Consider the following 20,701-nt stretch of genomic DNA (forward strand, 5'->3'; position numbering starts at 1 on the left):
TACTCTGCCACCATATTTCTCCTTTAAAGAAAATATTTTAGAATCAAGGTTTAGACAGCTTGGTTAAAATTTTTCCATTCTGAATATTCACACGCATACTTTTTTATCTTTCTCAGGTGACCGGTTTTCACCTGCTAACAAATGTTACTCGTCGCTCGGGGTAGGACGCGCTGCATGTATCAGAAGTATCACGAATGTTATCGATAGTTGTATCCGTTGTCTGTCTTCACCAAACCTTGTGTAATGTGATTGCATGACCGGCGCGAATTGTGTTGTACCTTTTGGAAGACACGCGGGCACCAGTGATTACATTGAAACCTTCGACGAGTCATGCATAAAAGCCGATGCGCTTGACCCGCAGGTCAGATTTTCAACGGTCGCTGACTGTGCTCGCCGCTATCGCTCTGCTTGACTGTTGCTTGTTTTTCTGGGCACAAATTCGCCCAGTAAAGAGGTATTTTCGTGATTCACAACTTTCGCTACTTTGTTATTCAACGTCACTACAACGTTACATCTGATGGAGGTGCTTCTTCATTCATGTACCAGGCGCTCTCATCAAGACCACACCCCGACGACAACACTAGCGTCACCCTGGACCACCGAGCAAGCCGCAGGCTACAAAACCTGGCCCCGGAGCACGGAGGTTTACCTGAGACGAAAAGAAAGATCGTGGCTAACTCAACGGCCATAATGCCAGCCCAGCGCCCCCCATACTGCTGCAACACCCCTGGGAGCCAACGACCTTCCGCGGATCATCGTTTGAAGAGCCGGAAAACTGGCTAGAAACATACCACAGCCTCGCTGCATTCAATAACTGGAACTTCGAAGACAAGCTGCGCCATGTATACTTCTCCTTAGAAGAGGCCGCCAGGATTTATTTCGAGAATCGTGAGTCACCCCTGACAATGTGAGACCTATTCCGCAGCAGCGTCTTCAACACCTTCACGAGCGTCGTCCGCAAAGCGAGGGCTGAAGCGATACTGGAATCCCTTGCCCAACTCCCAAACGAGAACATTATGGTCTACATGGAAGAGGTGACACGGCTGTTCCGCCATGCCCGCCCGTACTTGTCTGAGGACAAGAAAGTTCGCTTCCTCATGCGTGGTGTGAAGCAATAGCTTTTGGGCGGAGTGATTCGCTATGCACCCACTACCGTCGCAGAATTTTTTATGGAAGCCACGGGAATAGAAAAGACGCTGTAAATGAGCACTCGGCAATACAACCATCAAATGCTTTCGCCGAAGTGCAAAATCCAAGCACTAGGCTCCAACGTGCTCCGAGAGACCATCACAGCCGCTGTACGCGAACAACTGTGCAGGATGATCCCTTTGACGCAGCCTCAAGTAGCCTCCATTGCTCACATCATCCGACAGGAGATCCAGCAGTCACTTGGATGCCCCGGAATCACCGCGGCTTCAGCCGGAAGGGACGTCCTACGCCGCCGTAGACGTTCCCCCTCTGCGCCAGGGCCCGGTAACGCCGCAGTTCCGTCGTCAGCCACCGCAGCCGCCACCTCGCCAGCCCGTCGCTCAGCATTGGTACCCAAGTAATACGTATGTATCGCGCGCTCAAGACCGTCGCCCGCTCGGCTATCACTGCGGAGAAGCCTGTCAGGTATACCGCCGATGCCCATACCGCGACTTGGGACTATGAGCGTTTGCTGTAAACGCGCCGCGTCAACAGCGTGGCAAGCGATCACGTGACATCGCCGACTACATCGCCGCAACGCAGTGGAGGCCCCGACGCCCATCGCGTTCTCCGTCACCGGGACGCTACCTGTCACCGCAGTGCCCACTGTATACAGTGGGCACTGCGGTGACTGTGTATACACAGGACAACCCCGTGGCCGGTCTGTTAGCCCATATCAGTAAAATTAAAGGACATCAACCGATGGAGGTGCGTTTGCTGTTCGTCGAAATCTCTAAGATCCTCGGTCGCCGACAAATACGCTGAAAATACCTCCTCCTAGTGATGCCGAACTATCGACCGTACTATGAATACTATCGATAGAACAGTAACTATCGAACTAACGATAGTAATTTCGATACTAGTATTCACTCTACTTTCAATAGTACTGTCGATAGCATAAAATCAACCGCGCGAACTCACTGCAGCATAAACTTGGTTCCCCGAGTGGTACTATCCACTCGGGTAACCAAGTGGATAATACCAATACTATCCAATACTAGACACACGCTGGGACTAGCAACAAGTTTAATGAATACAACCACACAAAAGTTCACAGGGAAGCCAGGGCGCGCATGCGTCGTACATACGACGTGACAATCAAAGAAAAAACACAAACTGACACCAAGTAACCCGAGAAGCGTTTGATGGGGGGCTAGTTGGTAAGACATTTAGGAAAATTATAACTGCGCTAGAACGAGACGTAGCACTGCGTTTCTGCATAGATAACCATCGGCTGAACAAGATCACGAAGAAAGACGTACACCCGCTCCCACAGACAGACGACGCATTGGACCGGCTCTGCAACGCTAAGTATTTCTCAACGATGGATCTCAAGACTGGCTACTGGCAAATAGAAGTTGATGATAGGGATCGCGAGTAGAGTACCTTCATCACGCCGGGCGGCCTCTACTAGTTCAACGTCAAGCCGTTCGGACTGTGCTCGCCACCTCCGACGTTCCAGCACGTGATGAACACGGTTTTAGCAACTTTATGTGGCAGAGCTGTCTCGTCTACTTGGACGACGTCGTTTTTATCGCCTCCAATTTTGACGATCCCCTTAGGCTGCTACGGAAAGTAGAGGCCATGAAGTTATCAAGGCTCACTTACGATGAGATTCTGTTTCTCGGCCACGTCATCTGCAGATCTGGAGTCCATCCTGATCTACAGTAGACATCTTCCATCCCTGACTTTCCCCAGCCCACCGACAAGAAGGCAGTGCGCAGATTCCTTGTCCTTTGTGCCTAATACAGGTGCTTCGTCAGTTTCCCGCATCACCGAGCCATTGACATATCTCACAAAACTCGACGTCCTGTTAAAGTGGGAAACGCCGCAAATCGAAGCATTCGAAGAGCTTAAACGGCGCCTGCAGGCACCACCAGTACTCGACCACTTCGACGAAGACGCCGACACCCACACCAACGCAGGTAGCCTAGGCCCCGGCGCCATCCTAGTACGACGGAAAGACAAATTTTACGCTAGCCCTGTGCTGTCGAAAGCGAAAGCTAATTATTTTACGACGGAAAAAGAATGTCTTGCCGTGATTTGGGCTACTACGAAATTCGACCCTTAACTATACGGCAGGCCCTTCAATGTTGTAAGCGACCACCATGCCTTGTGTTGGCTGGCAAATTTACAGGACCTTTGAAGTCGCCTCGCACGATGGAGTCTCAGGCTCCGTGAATTTGATATTACCATCGTCTACAAGTCCGGAAGGAAACCCTCGAATTCCGACTGCCTATCGCGTGCACCACTGACCCGCCGCCGCAGGACGACGAGGATGACGACGCCTTCCTGGGAACAATAAGCGTGGAAGACTTCGCTGAACAGCAACGAACAGACCCGAAGCTCAAATAAACCTTGTTGTCTCTAGGGCATTTAGGCGTAGATTGTCTTCGTTGTCTCTTCAAAACAACGTCTTCGTCAAGACGAACTTCACACCAGTCCACGCCAGTTATCTTGTTGTGCCCTAAGCACTGCGTCCAGAGATTCTGCACGCCCTACATGACGATCCGACCGCTGTTTACCTCGGATTCTCCCCTACGATATCGAGGATACAATAGAAGTAATATTGAACGTGCCTGATCGCCGACGTTGCCCACTACGTCAGGACATGCCGAGACTGCCATCGAGGCAAGACATCACAAACAAGGCTAGTGGGATTGCTGCAGCCAATCGAGCCACCTTACTGACCATTCGAGCAGATCAGAATGGACTTGGGGCCACTTCCGTCGTCAACGTCCGCTAATAAGTATATCGTCGTGGCTACCGTCTAATACGATATCCCTGCCTAAAGGTAGTGTGGCCGAAGCGGCGAAACTCTTCGCCGAGAATATCCGGCATCGACATGGTGCCCCGGAAGTGCTCATCACTGACCTGGGAACAGCTTTTACAGTGGAGCTTACCCACGCGAATCTGAAACACAGCCGAACAAGCTACACGAGGACAACTGCCTACCGCATGTAGACGAATGGTCTCACAGAAAGGCTGAAGAAAACGCTCGCTGACATGTTGGCAAAGTACGTCGACGTCGAACACAAGACGTAGGATGCCGTCCTTCCATATGTACCCTTCGCGTATACCACGGCGGTGCAAGAAAGAACGCACACGACGCCGTTCAAGCTGGTTTACGGAAGGAACCCGGTGGCGGCACACGACGCCATGCTACAGCACGTCACCGGCGAAGACAACCTCAGCGACGAACACAACCTCAGCGCACCGAAGAAGCACTACAACTGGCCCACCGGTGCATCAAGAGCCAGGAAAGTAAGGACAGCCGAGACTACAATCTTCGATGACGGTACGTCGAATACCAGCCTGGCGACCGTGTTTGGGTTTGGTCCCCGATGCGCCTACGAGGACGTAGTGAGAAGCTTTTACGTCGCTATTTTGGACCCTACAAGATCACCTGACGCATTGGTGCACTGGACTATGAGGTCGTGTCAGACGGCATTTCGCAATCACAGCGGCGCCGCTCACGACCTGAAATAGTACAAGTTATGTGCCTTAAGCGGTTGTACCGGTGCTAACGAACTTTGGGACTTTGTTTATTTGTTATTTTTTTTCCAAGCGGCTTTTGATTTTCGCTCTCGTGTTATGTTTGTAGCATCGGGATGATGCTTTTAAGAGGGGGGCATTGAAAAGCATAATTTATTTTTCTCCGGTGACCGCTTTTCACCAGCTAACAAATGTTAAACACTGTTGCTTGGCAAAGGACCCGCCTGCACGTATCAGAAGCGTCTCGAATGTTATCTATAGTTCTATCCATTGTCTGCTGTCAATAAACCAGGCATAATCTGATTGTATGCGTGACGAGAATTGTGTAGTACTTCCTGGAAGGCACGTGGGCACCAGCGATTACGCTGGAAACTTGGACGAGTTAATATGTGTAATAGCCGACGCGCTTGATTCGCAAATCAGATTTTGGCGATCGCCGACTGCGTTCCGCGCTATTGTTGTGCGTCGAGTGTCACTTGTTTTTGTGGGCACAGGTTCGCCCAATGAAACATTCATGAGCCATTCCACTTTGTGAAGGTGGATGACCAGCGAAGCTGTTTAGCGCACGACACAGGGGTGACACGGAATTTTGAACAAAGGTACGAACATATTTGTTGTCCTTATTGGTAGTCATCGTGACGATAGGTACGCACACACATTCGCGTATCACCATCTGTCTGTCAGGTGAATAAAATGAATGACTCATACACCCTTAAGGTGGCGGTCCCACTCCGGCGGCACGAGCCCCCCGTTTTCAGTACTTTTGGAGCAATCGCGGCGGCTCTTCTACTTGGGACATAAAGTAGCGGTGTATACCATAAAAAAGCCTAATTCTTGCAGATTCCAACTATATATTATATAAAGAAATTTATGGATGTGATCTAGAAATAAATGTTCAAGAACAAGCATGAGATACATGGTTTTTGCAACTGCGCCTCAGTTGTGACCATATTTAGGAGAAACTACCGCATGTACTGCATTGCGGCTTGCGGTGTAGCTTTAGGACATATTTATCTATTTCCTAGGCGAGGCGAAATAATTTTGAATTTTTACTTTTTCCATAAATTGCTTTTGATGATTGCCAAATATCGCAAACTTCGCTTGCAAACAGCCCGGCAACTACACGCTCAAGGAAGCTAAATTTTGGAAACTTTTAAGTTGAAGGAATTTCCATCTAGTACGCAAATTTTCATTTATCTACCTTTATTAGTTTTCCTAATAATGCGGCCGAAATTAAGCAATATTTAGAATTTAGGTTTTACTTTTGCCCATTTTTGCGGGAAGGTACTAAAGCTACGAAGCTGCGGTTTAAAACTAATGTAGGTACATGAATGAAATTTTGCGTTCTAAATGGAGATTCCTTGAACTCTAATTTATCCAAAATTTAGCTTCCTTGAGCGTGTAGTTATCGGGCTGTTTACAACAGAAGTTTGCGATATTTGGCAATCTTCAAAAGCAAATTATCCAAAAAGTAAAAATTCAAAATTATTTTGCTGCGTCGAGGAAACAAATAAATATGTTATAAAGCTACAGTGCAAGCCGCGATGCAATACATGAGGTAGTTTCTCCTAAATATGGTCACAACTGAGACACAGTTCGCAAAAACCATGTATCTCATGCTTGTTCTTGAACATTTATTTCTAAACCACATTAATAAATTTTTCTATATTATAAATAGTTGGAATCTACAAGAAATAAGCTTTGTTATGGTACATACGACAACTTTATATCCTAAGTAGAAGAGCCGCCACGGTTGCTCCAAAAGTACTAAAAACGGGGGGGCTCGTGCCGCCGGAGTGGAACCGCCACCTTAAGCAATGACTCATTCCGCCGTAAAAGCGGCCTCCCCATTACGACAGAAGAGAAGTGAAATTCTACGCTGGAATGATGATCGCCAACGGAGCCAGCTGTGGAAGACGACGAAAACGGGATCGCCGAGAACCTTCTAATAGTCATAGTGCTAATTTTGAGTGAAATGAATAAGATATAAAGTACCAGTTAAAATACACTCATTTGCTAACTAGGATCCATCTTGACCGCTTCTTTCTCTTCCTCCTCTTCGCGTCCCTCTTGTCTCTTCAGTCCTCATTTTCTTTGCCGGAACATCACTTCCTCCCGGACTTCGGTTTGAATCCCTCCTGGGACGATAGAGTACGACGTTTCGCACTGTTGCTATTCGGCGTTTCCTTCCGGTCCCAAATAGTGTAGCGATTTCAGAATTTCTTGCCGTTTTATGAGGACGCTAGGGGGCGCCGGCCAGGAAGGTCACGCGGAGCTTTCGAAGGTGAAGCCGACGGAAACGGACATGTCGAGTTCTCAGTGCAGCAGGAGCAGCGCGCGAAAGGGATAAGTTTTCTTATTTTATATTTCGCTCTGTTTTTTTTAGCCGAGCAATTTCTATAAAATATTTTTCCTGCTTTATAGGTGCCTTGGTCGTTTCGCTTACATATAAGTAAGTAAGGAATAATTGTATTTTGCCACATCTACGCCTTGTTAGTACAAAATGATGGTTGGTACTAAGGGGAACCCACGCGTGCGTTGTTCTGAGTGCGAGTATTCTTACGCGTTGGAAGAAACGCGGTTTGAGCCGGCACCCGAAGCGAACCTTGCAGATTTTATCTGTCATAGTAAATTTCGCGCACGTTATCTATACACATCTGTCAAAAATGGCAGGAAAACTTACGCCCACTCTATCGTCGGCATATCAAGAATAAGTAAATGGGCGCACACTTGAATATATGCGCACTGTATATACACAATAAATGACGGACTACACCGATGGCCTACGAATGGTCGAAGCTGAATGTTTCGTGACGGTCCACAAGAGTAAGCGAGTTACTAGCTGTAATATATATTTGCTATTACAATGTACAAAACAGCTACGTTTGAAGCCTTGTGCCCAGCAAGAACAAATCTATCGGAACTGAGGCCACCAGCGTATGATTAGGCAGAAATTAATCAGATAGTGGCCGCACCGAGGAACTTCCCTGAGTCAGAAACTGACAAGCCACTGCTTCAAAATATTTGCCGAATAAAGAACAACAAGCACAACACACTAATCCTGACTGAATTCATGAGCGGAATGTTTGGATAGCTTGGAATACATATTTAGCCCCGCTTTTAGAACAAGCACCATATATGCTGCTTGCGCCGTTTGGCGCAAGCAGCATATATGGTGCTTAATCAGCTCCGAAAGCGCTTTTGCATGTTCTCTGAAGCTGTGATCAAAGCTTCGTGTCGTTCACCTAGTCGCCATTTACGATATCTCCGAAAACAGATATTTTCCAAGCCGCGCCGGCGTCATACACTTCCATTGTAAACAAGGAGGCAACGGAGGCAGTTGAGGCAAGCAATGGACGCGTCACCACGTGATCAAACATGGCAGCGCCCACGGGATCGCTGCGAAAAGGGTCAATAGACGAGGCTACAGTGCACTAGAAAATATTGGGTAGTGGAAGAAGCGGCGGCCTCGGCGCGAGGCATATTGTGTAGAAGCTCACCAGATGGCGCGCGCGCTCACTTCCCGAGCACCGGCTGAGGGAGTCCGCGGCAGAGCGCAGCAGGCGAGTGCGGCGGCACAGAGTTTCAGAATGCTGTGCTCATTTTCCTCATGCCAAATATGTCAGTTTGATTTTATGTAAAGAACCCTAAGATCTGTAGTATGGGATGGCAGGGCACGGTTCGTACCTGCAATGTATGTTATCGCGATGCATGCACTTCGTGCTGCATCGACAGAGTGCACATTTAGCATCAAAATTTCACTTTTTTTTACCCAGTTGCATCAGTCACAAGTCCCGTTCGAAACATAGAAAATACATTTGTATTGAATAGGATTTACTAGACAGTGACTCTAACCAAGTAAGGGTATGTATTAACCGGACGTTTCGGAGCCACTTCGGCTCCTTCTTCAGGGGGTATTCTTCGGAGGTGGCGGTGTGCACGCACTGCCGATCCGGGCAGCATTGCATGTGTAGCGTGCGTTGGAAAATGTGGCCCGACTATTACTAACTGAATGAACAAGCGTGGTGTGAGCGCGCACAAACAAACACGAATAGATCACACTGAATGACTGCAGACAACGACTGTCAAAACGCTGGCAGCAAGCATACGCTGCAGCGGGCGAAGGTACGTGCGGTCTATCGCTTCAATGGAAACTGAGCGGCGAATGCACGGCGCATAAAGGTCAGAGCTGTGTGGAGATAAGAGACGGTGCGGACGAGCGACGAGCGCGGTTGTTGCCAGAGTAGAAGTGCGCCATATATGCATGCAGCGAGATGTTTTGGTGTTGGTGACCTAGAGCGGGGGGTCTTTTCTTCTTTTCGCCGTGTCTCCAGGGCCATGGACATACACAGAGGGTAGGCTGCCCTTCACGCGGTTTATATTACGTCGGGCTAATAAATACCCTTACTTGGTTGGAGTCACTGTCTAAGCCCTAATAAATTTTTCCAACCAGCAGGTAATTCTGTCGAAATATTTAGTTTAAATTTCTAATGAATGCATGCATACTGCTGCATTCTTCTATCATTATGATTTAGGCAAGCGATGAACATGTGCATTTCAGGAGCATATGAGCCGCCTGCAGACAGCTTTTTTTTTTTCAGTATCAGTTGGTAGGGGGGAGGCATTTTCAAGAAACATACTGCAACAGATGAGTTGCACGGTAGAGAGTACACAATACCATTTCACGTACTTATGTACAGCGGCTCAACTTCAGATATCTTGAGGTCACCCGACTCTTTGGAATGGTTTAAGGACTTCACAAAAAAGTGCAGCCGTTTGGTAACATGAAAAGCTACAACCTTCACCATCAAAGATTCTGTATGGCTGGCGCACCCTATCCGGTCTTGTTGGTTTCTGTTAAGAGTAATAACATCTTAACACTCTCATGATGCAGCTCCTGTGCACTGAATGTGGCTGTGAAAAGGTTTTCTTATCTTTGAATAAACCTGAAAAGTCATCGGGTTGGATACAGTAGGCCACCATTGTCTCGCAGCCTGGTGTACTGAGCTGCAGCAAGACTATCAACATCCTCCTTCTTTGGGAGAAGCAATTTGTAGCATTCATCGCACTCCAATTTCAACAAAAACTTCCTGGCAACATTACCATAAATGTAAAAAAATGAACCGGTCGTCACTTTTTGCTTGAAAACATGGAGACATGGTCTGGTGCAGGGCCCTGCTTTTGATACCCTGCAGTGGGAATGTTATCAACATCAAGAAGGCATTGGATTATGTCAGTTTTACCAGGCTTTGGGCCTTCTATTATGTCTGGCTCAAGGATTGCTGTAAGAACACCAGGCTCAGCATTCCCATTAGCAACAGATCTGGCAAGCCCATAAATACTTAGGCAAGACACACTGCAGTAATGAGAAACTGTTGGGGTATTGGATGGGTATTGCAACCGCTTGACTGCCGTGCTATACCGAAGAGATTTTGAACTGGGTTCTGACTCAGCTTTGAGGTCATTAAGTACTCGTAGCTAACATTATTTGTCATGTAGGTCAGCAACGACAGAACGCTTGCAACTGCGACTGTCAGGCCAACAGCAGTAGATGCGGACAGGAAGCCACCTCGACCACCTACATGCAGCTCCCATTCGGTCAGGCACGTCAAAAACGAAAGAAGCTTTTCCACAGAAGCAGATTCTGGCCGCACAGCTTGGCTTGGAAGTCTGGATCTCATTATTTCAATGACGTCTCGGATCATCCTGCAACAAAAAATGCCCCAAAATTTATTTTCTGGTATCCACACTGTTTACGATCGTTTGAAGATTATGCTGGGGCACTGTCACATACAGGCAGTCCTTGCCATCCGCACCACCATCTGGGGATGATGACTCATGAACGTCGCGACGAGACAAACGCACCTTCGTGCGTGCAGCTGGGCACACTGCAACGCGTTTTCTCTCTGGTCTTCTCTGACGCATTTCCTTTGAGAGGTAGGATGGCAAATCGGGCAGGAGCGTGGGCACCGCGGCGTCGGTCAGCGCCGGTGTCCCTCGAGGAATCCTTACTTCCTCACCGTTGATGAAGTGAACATAATCGCGCAAAATAAAATGCGCATCAAAGTGCCTCTCCCACACAGTTGAAGTCTCGTAGAGTGGCTTATCTTTGCAGCGAAGCTTTCTCTCCCATTGTTTCCGCCGGTCATTGTCTTTAGGCACTCCAAAAAGAGGCAACGTGCGCTCATTTACTTCTCGAAAACCAGGATACCCTCAGTCCCTCACTTGCATCCGGGCGCATAGCAATGCGTATCGCTTTTTTTCTTCTTCTCTTACATTATCCAAAAAGCGACAACAGGGCAGCATCGAACAGAGAAACGGTCACGCTCGGCACTTTCAGTAGCTTCACTTGCAAAAACACGAAAAGCACGCTGGGTCGTAACACCAAGAACGACGAGGTGTTGCAGCTACGCGGGCAACGCGGGCTCCAACCATCACGTTCTCCTCGGGAAGAGCACACTAGCGCCCCTAGCGGAGTCTTCGCTCTTGGCTTCACGCTGCCTGTGCGCCCAGCCCTGCGCTCTTTCCACTACCCAATACTTCTAGTTCACTGTAGACGAGGCAACCTAAAGTTTGCCCGCGCGGCACCAGCGCCGAATACTCCTCTGGCGGAAGGATGGAGGTGTCGAAGGTCGCCGCCGGGCGAGCGCGCGCCCGTGTTCTCTACGGCGCGAGCGATCGCGTGCGTTGTTTCGCGACGGCGAGCGCGACCTCATCAACCAGGAAAGGTGGCACGCAATACTGCTGTGCTGATTGCCACAAGAGCCTCGAAAGGTCGAAAGCCGCCCGTGAAGTCCTACAGAATTCTGGGGAGGTGGTACGAGGAGGACAGACGACAAGCGTGGATAACTGCAGTGCGCCGAGTCAAGTATGTCACGTACATTCGCATTCGCGTGCAGTATCACGGTCGCTCGATAAAAACGCAATATTAATGTGCCTGTATTTAGCGCATGGTCGTTTGTTTAGAAGTGTCGCGTAGTTGAATCGTACAGTGACATCCGTCGTGTTAGCTTAGCGGTAAATGCATACGTGTAGCGCCGCTAAGCTCGACGACGCGAGCTCGATTCCCAGCCAAGGCGGCCGCATTTCGATGGGGTCTAAATGCGAGAATACAGTTCTTACCATGTACTTTGATTTTTGTGCACGTTAAAGAACCCCCGGTGGTCAAATTTATTCCTGAGACCCTCCATTACAGCGTGCCTCATAATGATATCGTGCTTTTGACACGTAAAACCTACGAATTTCATTTATTGTACTGTTCGTTCACTCGCGATCGGCAAAGACGAGCTTAACATGATTATATCTTTTTTCCAAACGCTGCAACTTAATTTCCTAGTTGTACAGGCAACAAAAGGGGCCGCACGTTACTTGTATTTTGCGTGGTGGCAATCCGTATTTAATGCAAGCTGTGGTTATCGCATGCGCCGGTAAGCGGCTGATCGCAAAGCAGCTGCCCGCGACGCGCGCGTTATGTTTGTTGCTTGGCCATGCTTTCTGGGTTCACAATATCCAAGCATCTTTTAAAGTAATTGCCACCTTGCACATTCTTCCTGCTTCACTCTTCCTGCTAAGAATCTTCGTTTCATGTAGTAGCCAGTCATCGCTGTGAGCTTACTTTAGCTGCGGCGGGGCGTTCGCCCGACGAGAAACTAGATTTGCTTTGATGAGGCATGTATCGCCAATTCTTGCGCTTGTGCTGCTGGTCCCAAGGTAATCGCTGGTTACTGTGATATAGGTTCCTTTCGCGGAGCAGTTTGTACGAGTGATTTCGCATGACCATTGAAAAGATACCTTGCTCAATAGTGCAATGAGTTGCCATGACTCTAACATCTGCATTGAATAAGGCATGATATGCATTAAATATTTTTACAGCATGGTATAAGGCATTATGCATATATGTAGTACTTACATCGTTAATTAATTTTATTGGCTCATTGGTGCCTAATGCTTGTGTTCTTTCTGTTCAGGCAGTGCTGCTGCCACTCCCTGGGGGCCAAAATGAGAGCAGCCGTGTGTGCGCGCCCAGCGACCAACGAAACCAACCGCGATCGTCACTGTCTCTGCGCATCTCTGCAAGCATGCATGCCTTCTTTGTGACTGCATCATAGAGAAATAAAAGTGACTAAATTACTGAACTCGGTGTGTACCTTTAACTCGATGTCGTATACAATCTTGTTGGACACCTCCGACGCGCACTTGGCTTTCACTGTCACATCACCGCCCACAATTTGTTTAACACCACACACGTGTGGAAGCAGCCGCTCCCCTTCCTTGAGGTTGCCGTCACGAAAAAAAGCTGTTGGCGTCGGCAACCCTCTTGAAACCGCACTGCAGTCTTTGCATCGCTGTTCAGCAAGCAGGCGATCTGCCGCAGTCGAAAACGGAGCGCCGTGAGCACGAGCAGCGAAGGAAAGCGCGGGAGAAACAATGTAAACAAAGCGGAGGCTGCACCACGGCGCGACCACGCTGCTTGAAATTTCCACATTGGGGACGCTGTCAGGAGGCGCAGTAGCGCCTTCTGGCGATCGTTTTCTCGTCTATAGAGAACGTCGCACACTAACATTGCACGCTGTTTCGTGCACTGTCTGCTAGAGCTATGCCGTGGTGCTGCGCATATAACTGCAGCAAGAAGCGTGATGGTTATGCAGTTTTTACGATACCGCAAGGAAATCATGCAAGAAGCAGTGGCTCCATAACATTGCCCGAAAGAACTTTGTTCCGACAAGGAACAGTATTGTTTGTGAGGTAAGGCGCCTTTCTTATTACTCATATCAAAGTATCCCCTAATGCTGCATTTTTTTTTCAATTCTTCCGGCATGCTGATAAGCGTTTTTGTTGCCGCAATTTGTACGTTACATAAAAATGGGGAATATTCAGCATTCTCCTCAGAATGCTGAATATTCTGCTGGGACTCCATCACCTTGCACGTCGTCAACTGTTATTCAATCGGAAATGCAGCATTATAGATTCTGCTTTCCACTGAACAAATATACCCGAAGATACAGCCTCTCTATGGCACTTTTTGTGATTGTTAGGATCCCTTGCCTGTTTTACTGAAAATCGGAATATGAGCTTGTAGAGGACCGATTGACAGCTTCGATGTGTGTGTCAGTCACTTAAATACAATGAATGCAGGGCCTGAAAAAAATTTGTGGCAAGTATACCCGTGGTATTGTAGGTGATGAGCGCCAGCTAGTGCACATTTTAAGGCAAGACCCTTAGTTGGATATGTTTCAAGGTGAGCGTTTGAGGTACAGAAAGTAACGTGACCTAATGAAGGCCAGAAGCGAGCCAAATCATGCGAGCCAAATCTTTCTGCATTAGGGCTTTTCCAGGTCCACTTCCTTTTGCTGCGCTTCCTGAAGAAGGTATTCATTATTCGGAGCGTATTCCTTTCCGCGAATTCTACTAACATCTCTCCTCTTGCATTCCTAGAATCGATGCCGTTGTTTCCAATTGCTTGCTCACCAACCTGCTTTTTCCCCACTTTTGCATTGAAGTCGCCCATGACTAACGTATACTGAGTTTGCACCTTTCCCATTGTTAATTCAACATCTTCATAAAACTGCTCTATTTCTTCATCATCGTGACCAGAGGTTGGGGCGTAGGCTTGTACTACCTTCATTTTGTACCTCGTATTCAGTTTTATTACGACGACTGCTACCCTCTCATTAATGCTGTAGAATTCGTCAATGTAGCCCGCCATGTTGTTATGAACTTGAAATCCTACCCCGGATTCTCTCTTACCTGGAAGAGCTCTGTAGCAGAGGACATGGCCGTTAGTCAGCACTGTGTAAGCCTAACCAGTTCTTCTAACCACACTAAGGCCAATAACATCGCAGGCAATGCCTGATAATTCTTCAAATAGTCCTGCTAAGCTAGCCTCACTCGGCAGTGTGCGCGTCTTGAACGTTGCCAGGTTCAGCTTCCATTGACGGCTTGTCCGGACCCAGAGATTCTTAGCACCCTCTGCCGCATAGCAGTTCTGACCGCCGCCTTGGTCAGGTGCTCCGCAGCCACTAGGGACTGAGGGCCATGGGTTAATTGTCGGAGTCATGAGGGAGGTAGTGGCCGAATACTGCACCAGGGAGGCCAATTAATGTTCTGGTGAGGGAGTGACTTTGATGAAGCTTAGTAGGCCTTCCTAGTTTGGTTGCACCTGAACTAGTATAGCCCCACTAGGTCTCGGCAATATATTTTTTTGTTCACAATTGTTCACACGCAACTAAAGTAATTTTTTTTTCATTTCGAGGGTATCACTGATATAGTTGACACATACACATGCTTCCTCAGTCCCACGGTTCGTCGTACTCAAATAGACAATCTGGCGTCGCTACATCCTCTTTTAGGATGCATATGTCGTCGGAGGGGTACATATCGGATGTCCAAACACAACCAGGCATGCATGGTGGAGGCACAGGTTTCACTGACATTACTATTGCATTGTGACCAGTGAAGTAGCAGGAAACGTACTTTATGTCCTTGATAGGACGTTCGATATGGAATGCCAAATCAATGCAAGCCCCACGAGACGTCGTGACAGCTTGTGGAGATGTTGCCAGATCAAACCTTAAGACATCTTGCATTCGTGCAAGGAACATAGTGCAAACTTTTGAATTTTGATTGAAGTCATCTACCCCGCAGGGGCGTCTGCGTCAGCAGGCGTTTGGTGTGTTGCGCCACCACGGACCCGAGCACATGAGGGTTGGACCCTCCCGCGTGTAGCCGTGCGCGGCTGAGCCGTGTCTGGGGAAAGGGGGATCCTGGGGGTTGAGCCGATGCCGGGTGTTCGGACCTTTATGGCCCCCCGTCAGAGGCAACACACCCCTTTGGCCTCGGCTTCACATAGACGGCACCCCCTGACTGACCCACCCGGGGGAAATCGGCAGTTGCCTTTTCCTATCCTCCTCTTCAATCTTCGTCTTTTTCGCTCACTTTCAATCTTTCCTGTCTCCTTCTTACTTCTTATATTCTCATTTTCCAGGCAGCTAGGGTTAACCTTGTGTGAGATAGCCAACCTTGGTTATATCATATTTGGTTATAGTGGTTGTGTACAGCTGGCGTTGGCAGGTCTTGTACATAACCCTGTCGCGTCCCCTTGTTGGGCTCCGTGGTGGGCGGCTGGCACCGCTGCCGAAGTCACTAATTTGTATGGCTTCCTTATACCCCAAACTCCCTGATCGCCCTCTCATAAAAAGAGGGCGCACCGATGAATCATTCAACTTCTTCACAAAGGCCACCGAAATTTTTCCACGTTTCCACGTGATTCACTGTGAAAACGCCGACAAAAAAGCGACAAACATTTCACCCTTCTTAGTGTCAAAATGTCTCACGGAGGTCATTGGAAGTGGCTACAAAGCCACCAAGATGGCAAGTGGTGACCTTCTGATTGAGGTAAAAGACAAAATGCAGTACGAGAAACTCACAAACCTGGTGGCATTTGGCGAAAAAACCATATCTGTCAGTGCACACCGAACAATGAACACCGTCAGTGTGTGGTTTCAGACAGCGACCTCATGGATTTGACTGACGAAGAACTCCTGAATGGATGGAAAGAAGAGAACGTTATAAATGTACAACGCATAAAAATCAGGCGCGACAACAAAGAACTACCAACCAAACACATAGTACTTACTTTTGGCTCTAGCACACTCCCAGATGCAATAGAAACAGGCTACCTTAAACTGCGTGTAAGACCTTACATTCCAAATCCACGACGTTGCTACAAGTGTCAGAGGTTTGGCCATGCCTCTCAACGCTGCCGAGGACAACAAACTTGTGCGAAATGCGCTGCAAAAGATCACTCTGCTGATCAATGTACTGCTGAGGCCCATTGCGCAAACTGCGATGGCAGCCACCCTGCATATTCCAGATCTTGCGCAGCCTGGAAGAAAGAAAAAGAGATAATTACGATCAAAGTCAAAGAGAATATCACTTTCCGGGAAGCACGACAACGTCTTTCGCCTTCATTTTCCATGAAAACTTCTTTTGCCGAAGTGGTGCAACAGGGGGCAGCATCACGACGGACCCCGGCGGTCGCCCAAGGTACGCGCAGCGTACTGAAGCGACTGCCACCCGCCCCCATGGTGGGAGCAGCTAAGGCTGCCCTGCCCTTCTCGAAATCGGCCACACCAGAGGCCTCCACTAGCGCTGGCAGCAGCCATCGCAGCTCAGAGGCTAAGGAGGACCCATCGGCCTCCGGGCTGGTGAGGCCACAGCCTTCGTCCCTCGAGGCGAAGGCTACACGACATACACATCGCTCGTTAGAGCGAGTGTCCAGCGCTTCGGAAGAGGCTATGGACACTACTCCAAGCAAGGTGGTGCAGTCAGCACCTAAAGAGCGGCCAAATTCTTTGGACCGCTCTAGAAAAGACAGAACCAAAATTACAGGGCCGCAAACGGCTCTGTAGGCTAAAACACGTTCTTCTTCGTACACACAGCACCAACTTACCTTCACTATGGACACGCAAATTATGCAGTGGAACGTCAGAGGCCTTCTTAGGAACCTCGACGATGTCCAAGAACTCCTTTACCAACACAATCCAAAAGTGCTGTGTGTACAGGAAACACACTTAAAATCAAAACATACAAACTTTCTCCGACAGTATGTTACGTTTCGTAAAGATCGCGATGATGCTCTCGCATCATCAGGCGGTGTTGCCATCATAATACACAAAAGCATAGCATGCCAACGTTTGCAGCTACAAACGCCCCTTGAAGCAGTGGCAGTTCGACTTGTTCTTCTAAACAAACTTATCACCATTTGCTCGCTTTACATACCCCCACATTACCACTTACACAAACATGAATTTCAGTCCTTTATAGACGAATTGCCAGAACCTTATCTTGTTCTTGGCGATTTCAATGCGCACAGCAGTCTGTGGGGCGACTCTCGTATCGATGCGCGAGGTCGTCTTGTTGAAGAATTTCTTTTCTCGTCTGGTGCGTGCCTCCTGAATAAGAAGGAACCTACATTTTACTGTATTGCAAACAGAACCTTTTCTGCTATTGACCTTAGCATAGCTTCCCCGTGTCTATTTCCTGAACTTGAATGGGAAGTTACCAAAAATCCTTACGGGAGCGATCACTTCCCCATACTACTGAGGACAACCACAGAAAATAAGTCTCCACCACAAGCCCCTCGATGGAAGGTTGATACAGCAGATTGGGAGAAATTTCGAACTCTTACTAGCAATATCTCCTGGGCTGACATGTCTTCGTTAGGAATTGATGCTGCTGTAGAGTATTTCACTGCCTTCATAATTGATGCCGCTTCTAAATGCATATCCGAAATAAGTGGCGTGGCATGCAAACGCCGTGTCCCATGGTGGAACGACGAATGCAGAAACGCTCGTAGGAAACAGAACAAAGCGTGGGGGTTGCTACGTGATTCACCTACTGCGGAGAATCTTATCAACTTTAAGAAGATGAAGTCACAAGGAAGGAGAACGCGCCGACAGGCCAGAAGAGAGAGTTGGCAGAAGTTTTTATCAGGTATACACTCGTATACAGATGAGGCCAAAGTATGGAACAGGGTTAACAAGGTGAGAGGACGACAAACATATTCACTCCCTTTGGTAAATACACAGGGCGATAGCTTGGAAGACCAAGCAAACCACCTGGGTGCACATTTTGAACATGTGTCGAGTTCATCGCACTATTCTCCAGAATTCACAAAATACAAAGCAGCAATAGAAAAACAAAAACTAGACCGAAAGAGCACCGGGAACGAGCCATATAACTTACCTTTCTCTTTGGCAGAGCTTCATGCATCACTCGCCTGTTGTAACCAATCTGCCCCAGGCTCTGACCGCATATTATATGAAATGTTGAAGAACCTACCCTCTGAAACGAAGAAAACCCTTGTCTGTCTATATAACTCTATATGGACCTCCGGCGAGATCCCCTCTGCCTGGAAAGAGGCCATAGTGATCCCTATCCTGAAGCAGGGGAAGGATCCATCCTCTGTATCGAGTTATCGGCCCATAGCGCTAACAAGCTGTCTCTGCAAAGTCTTCGAAAAAATGATAAACCGTCGCCTATTACATTTCCTAGAATCAAACAGACTGCTTGATCCATACCAGTGTGGTTTTCGCGAGCGTCGATCCACCACTGACCACTTGATACGTATTGAGGCGCAGATACGCGAAGCTTTTGTTCACAAACAGTTCTTCTTGTCTGTATTTTTAGACATAGAAAAGGCCTACGACACCACATGGCGGTTTGGCATACTGAGAGACCTCTCCCACTTTGGTATACGTGGTAATATGTTAAATGTGATTGAGAGTTATCTGCTGAATCGCACATTCCGTGTTCGAGTTGGCAATGTTTTATCACGACCTTTTGTGCAGGAAACTGGTGTACCCCAAGGAGGCGTGCTCAGTTGCACACTCTTTATCGTTAAAATGAACACGCTTCGTGCTTCTTTACCACCAGCTATATTTTATTCCATCTACGTGGACGACGTACAGATAGGCTTCAAGTCCTGTAACCTCACAGTGTGCGAGAGGCAGGTACAGCAGGGGCTCAACAAAGTGTCTAAGTGGGCAGAGGAAAACGGGTTTAAAGTAAACCCCCACAAAAGTTCTTGTGTTCTTTTCACCAGGAAGAAAGGTCTTGTTGCAGATCCAACTATCGAAATGTATGGACAACAAATACCTATGAACAAAGAACACAAATTTTTAGGCATCATACTTGACTCTAAGCTTACTTTCATTAACCACATAAAACATCTAAAGGCGAAATGCCTAAAAACAATGAACTTACTGAAAATTTTATCTCACACATCCTGGGGCACCGACAGGAAGTGTTTAATGAACCTTCACAAGAGCCTCATTCGGTCACGATTGGACTATGGTGCCGTAGTATATCACTCTGCCGCCCCGAGCGCGCTAAAAATGCTAGATCCTGTCCATCATCTAGGTATCCGCCTGGCCACTGGCGCATTCAGAACAAGCCCCGTCGAAAGCTTATACGTAGAATCCAATGAGTGGTCACTCCATCTCCAGAGAACATACATCAGCTTCACTTATTTTCTCAAAGTGCACTCCGATTGGGAACATCCTTGTTCTGTAACCATTAATGATTTGAAGTGTGCAACGCTTTTCTATAATCGACCCTCTGTGAGGCGACCTTTCTCACTGCGTGTAAGAGAACTCAGCGAAGAGATGGATGTCCCACTTCTAGAACATAGCCTGATGTCACCGCCCTGGGAGTGGCACGTGATAGAGTGTGATCTATCCTTTGTAGAGGTCACAAAGCACGCTCCCGAGCTCGAAATTGCAATGCATTTCCGCGAACTTCAATCGAAGTACTCGTGCTCGGAATTCTATACCGACGCATCCAAGTCCCATGCTGGCGTATCTTACGCCGCTGTTGGCCCCTCCTTTTCTAAATCTGACGTATTGAACCCCCTAACAAGCATCTTCACCGCAGAAGCCTACGCAGTACTGTCTGCGGTGAAATATATAGAGAAATTGAAATTACAAAAGGCAATAATATTCACAGACTCGTTGAGTCTTGTAAAAGCGCTAACATCTTTACAAAAGCATAAAAATCCTGTTTTTATTGAGCTCTACTCACTCTTGTGTAACATTTACCAATCTCATAGACGTGTAATAATATGCTGGGTGCCTGGCCACAGAGGCATTGAGGGCAATGTGCTAGCAGACCAGTTGGCCACATCAACTACATCGCAAGCTAATAATCCTGCCGCTGCTATTCCCTCCACAGATCTGAAGCCTTTTTTGCGAAGGAAATTGCGAGGCCACTGGCAGCGCCTGTGGGACGCTGAAACAAATAATAAGCTCCACTTGATTAAGCCACAGTTAGGGTTCTGGCCCTGTACAACTAAAACAAGACGAACTGATGTCCTATTCTGTCGTCTCAGAATAGGACACACATATGGTACTCACAATTTTCTATTGAATGGAAATGATCCTCCAACATGCGGTAGATGTGGCAATAGGCTCACCGTCCTCCACGTCCTCCTGGAGTGTCGGGAAGCCGAAAGAGAAAG

Source organism: Dermacentor silvarum, chromosome 7, assembly GCF_013339745.2.
Source record: "Dermacentor silvarum isolate Dsil-2018 chromosome 7, BIME_Dsil_1.4, whole genome shotgun sequence".
Classification (NCBI taxonomy): Eukaryota; Metazoa; Arthropoda; class Arachnida; order Ixodida; family Ixodidae; genus Dermacentor; species Dermacentor silvarum.